Here is a 4,949-nt window from a genome sequence, read left to right as displayed (position 1 = left end):
TATTCTAAAAAAAAACAATCAATAATAATAAAGATACAGCATAATTTCGAAAATTTTGAGCTCTGCTTTTATTTTTGCTAACAACTTTTTTTAATTTCGACACAACATTTAGTTTTTTAAATTTTTACTTTTAAAAATTGCTTTTAATTAATTATTTGATCGTTAGTTTGTAAGATCAAAAGAGAATCAAAGTTTAAAATTTGGTGACAAGAAAACACTGAAGGTCCGTAAATTTGAATCGTGTACTTAAAATTGTTCCAGCACAGCATCATCATAATCACTATTAAGTTTCACCGCATTTCCGCAATTATCTCGAAAGAGTGTTTCAATAATTACAAAATTGCTTCATTATTATAGCAGGTGGCGATAATAGTGGAGCATTAGGCACCGGCAGTTATCCATGGTGGGCCTTTCGCTATACAAATATTCCAAGTTGTTGCCCCTTTGTCGATTTCTGGTGCCGGCTTGTAAGGAAAAAAAACCTGACGACCTAAAAAAAATGATTGTGGAAGTTTGGTCATCATTTGAGAAGTTACCCCATACTCTGGTTGTTTAAATATTTTTTCGTCTCGCGTTTAAATGCTTTTTCTTTCACTGATGATCGTAAAAAAAATGATCGTTCTTACCACGGCAATTTAAAACCTCCATAACCTCCGATGAGGTGCCAAGTTATAGCGTAGAAATAAAGAGACGAGTTAAAGTACGAGAGTTAAAATAAATAAAATAAAATAAATATATAATAAACACAATGCAATAAGCTTGTGAAGCTAATTCGTAGAAAGCACACGCCTGCAAGGCCGTCAGGGTTCAAATCGAACAACATTTTTTTTTTAAATTCATAGTTAGAACATGAAATCTACACAGAAAAAAATAATTTCTTGGCGTAAGATAAATTTTTCATTATAAGAAAATTTTTCATTACAAGAAAATTTTCGTTTTCAATTTATAATGCAAAAAAAATTCTTAGGGTAGGTAAAAATTTTCTTGGGGGCGAGTAAAAATTTTTTGCGCAAAGAATTCTTTTCTTTCTGAGTATATTTCAGCTCCAATTATTGAAGAAGTGTTCAAATATATTTAAACATATCTATAGATAATGAAATTTTCTTGAAAAAAGTATTTGGTAAATTTTTTTATAAATTTAATATTTAATAAATTATTTTTATTCAAATGTTGATTTTCAAATTCATTAACGACCCGACTAGAATTTTTCATAAGGGCCTGACAGCTTCATGAAATCATTCGGTTGACCCGATGGCAAATAACTTTTTTCTCTTAATAGGGATATCCTGATGAGGTCCCGACAAGGAACTTGTCAGGTTTGCCCTAATAAGGCAAACCTTACATTAACCTGATAAGGTCCTTATGGTACTTCAGGCAAATCAGGAAGAAATTCTAGTCGAGGATACCTCCATAAATAATAAAAACAACAACAAAAAAAGACCACAATTTTAATAATAATAAATATTTTTAATTGTCAACTTGGGAAGCCATCGAATCCTGAATTTTTGACAAACGATTAAAAATATGTGACGGGCGTAAATAATTACGGTTAATTTATTCTTGATTAAATCTCAATCTCCCGAGTTGATTAATGACCCGATCCGCAAAAACAAAAAATATATAGCATAAATTAAATAAATAAACATAAATAATCAAAAAAACTTATAACCAAGTGAAGGAACTACAAAAGCTCCAGACAGACAGGCATATACAATGCTCTATATATATATATCTCATTACAGCCACCTCGGCACATGAATAATCGTCTGTCGGTTAATGGCCACTCGATTTACACTCATCCGAGTTATGGGTGGTGTCCAATCGTTGGTGAGCATGTGTTTCAAGTTGAGATGCCGGCTCCTAAAAGATAAAGCCAGTAACAAATAAAAAATAAAAAAATAAAATAAAAGCTGTAAGGAACACTATACACGAGAAGTGACCGGTTACCGCCGGTAATTACGTCGGCTTGAGTTTGGTTTTATAGCCGGCGCGGGCCAACGATGAGACGACTCACTCTCGATGCACTTACTCGATTATTGCATTACCAATGCATACCGCCGATCTTACTACCACCGGTTGCGTAACAGCTTTACTAACTCTAGTTTATTTTATTTTTTCATCCTTCTTTTCTTATTAATAAATTTTTTTAAATAACAGGACTCTAGCCTTGATTTCTGTCTTTTGTCACTAATTTTTAATGCATGATGACATGACAAGTGATATATTTTTTTTTATCATTTTAGTTTATGTAGATTTGATGTGATCTACTTAAATGAAACCCAAAAGTCAAATTGCAAAAAAATTTTGAGTCCTTGCAAAAAATAAAATTTGGAAAAGTTTCCTAGTTGATCTAAATTTTTTTTCGAGTACTGTAACTCGGATTTACTCTTACTGATTTTTTTTCTAAGTGATCGTTAAAGACTAGATTTATTTGTCGAGTCTGTACTACGCGAGTCTTAATCATCATCTCAAGTTTCGTTAATTTCTTTCTCTTACACCTTTAGTACCACTTTGACCAAGCCTCCGTGCTTTTTGCATCACGTCGTTATGCTCTGTGCAGTTATATATATACAATACTAATTGAATGTCTGATAACCATATTTTAATTGGGAAATACCACAGGACCGGTTACTTATTATTGTTTTTACAAATAAATTATTTTTTTTCTTTTAAAAATTTAACATTTTTTTGGAAAAATTCAAGCGCCGATTTGTTTTTACAGACCCCTGCGAAAAAAATGACTAAACTATAATTTTGCGGAATTTTCGAAAAAATCCAAAATCAATAGTCAGAAATTTTGACAACTGCAAACATGGCTATAATTTATAAAATTTTGGATTTATCGATATTTTCAAAGAAACTTTTTTTGGAGCTGATTAAATTCTCTATCAAATCGTCTTTGACCTTTTTCATGTAAACTCAAAACTTGAACCTGAGTAATATCAAATAAATTGAAAAAAAAGAAAATGAAATTTTAATTACAACTAAAGAAAAAAAATCTGACAGCTTCGCAGTTTTTTTCCAATAATTCAGTTCCGATTTACTGAGTAAATTTTTTTATACTTAAAAAAAAATAACTCGGAGTGTAATCTACATCACCTAGGAGCTCCCGAGAACGCATGTCACAGCTGCGCATCCTTCCTGGGCGTATCTGGCTCACCAATAGGCGACGCCCTGAGCTTTAGCCTGTCTATCAACCAATTGGAACAGTCAGAACTATCTCTACGGGTGTCATCGTCCATTCACATTCCGCGATATTATCTCATTAAGTCTGGTCATCGATCCTCCAAATCCCCTTTATAACAAAATCTACCATCTCACCCGTAGGTGACAATCATCATCAGTTCCTACCGCTTATACTCAACCCGACCATCACCGCTCTCATCATTCATCATTCATCATATGTAAATTTCTTTATACATTTTTGTTACATTATTTATCAATAAAATTACTTTGGGATCGTATCATAAAAAAATATATAACAAATATTGAATACCATCGGCAAATTACACAGAAGAAAAAAGATCTTGTTTCAAGAAAATATTTAGGAACAAAAACGTTTTCGGAAACCAAGTTAGGATATTTTTGAGTCAAGAGAATTTGTCTTGGTCAGAGGAGATTTCTACTTTATCCAAGAAATTTTAGGTTTTCAAAAAAAATTTCTTTACTCTCTAAATCTGAAGCAGTGAAAACCACTGAAAAATAATGTATACCACTTGGTAAACTTATAGCTGTGAAACAGTAAATAGTCACTGTTTTAGATTTAGCGAGTAATCAAGAATATTTACTGTCAGTTGAAAATTTTTTTTTCTGTGTGTATCAATATATTGTTTTAATTTTTAAAGGACTTTTGTTATTAAACTAATCAATCCATAAGCTCATATTTCGATCGGGGTATTCATTTGAAAAATATATATGAATAATTTCATATTATTTTTAGTAAAAGTCAATGTAGGGGGGGGGGGGGGGGGGGGGGGGCAAAGTGGCCCCTTAAGAAAAATAATTATAACGTTTACTTCTTTTTAGACCCTTGATACTTATTTTCACTTCATTATGCTGCGTCCATTAAAATTTAAAAATCGAAAACTAGGGGCAGAGTGGGCCCTCCAAAAAATTTCGGATTTGATATTAAAGCGACGGAGAAGACAACAATCAAAGGAAAGGGAAAAGGAAAAAGCAAATCAAAAGAATCGGTGGATGATACTAAGGCTTGTATTTTTTGTGGCAAATTATACTCAGAATCTTTAGAGCCATGGATTCAATGTGGCCAATATAAAAATTGGGCCCATGATTCATGTGCCGGTATTCACAACAAAGTTGTGCAAAGCTACACGTGTGATATTTGCAAATGACTATAAAACAATTGTATTTTAATAATATCAAAAATAATTTTAATAGTCTGCTGCGATATAACTTTAAAACGTAATTTTATTATCTTTAACTTCCTATTGACGTATAGAAAATGTTGAGGGGCCCACTTTGCCCTCCCCCCTCCCTCCCCTACACACAATCATTCGCTCCGAATACACTCCGGATTTAATATGCGTTTACTTCCCAAATTTTTTACAGTGTAGGGTAGAAGTAGCGTTTGTGGCTATTGCTCTATTTTTCGACATTTAAAACTTTATTTTAATTTTTTAAAACTCTATATAGATATAAACAATTTTATTATATATACATTTTGGAACGAATACTTTTGGAATCTACTCAAATAAAAACATGAAAAATTTCTGTATAAATTGTATCATGAAAGTAATTATAAAAATTAAATCTATCTATAAAAAATCAATAAAAAATAAAAATCCTAATTTACCAAAACAATTGGCTAATTTACTTGAATTATAATATAATATACTATCATCATAAATTTTCCATTGAAAAATAATTTAACAAAATTATAAGTATTGAATTCAGTTAATAATTTTACAATTTTATAAATTTACTCTTTA

The sequence above is a fragment of the Microplitis mediator genome, chromosome 8 (assembly GCF_029852145.1).
Source record: "Microplitis mediator isolate UGA2020A chromosome 8, iyMicMedi2.1, whole genome shotgun sequence".
Lineage (NCBI taxonomy): Eukaryota > Metazoa > Arthropoda > Insecta > Hymenoptera > Braconidae > Microplitis > Microplitis mediator.
Note: the sequence above shows the minus strand (reverse complement) of the source record.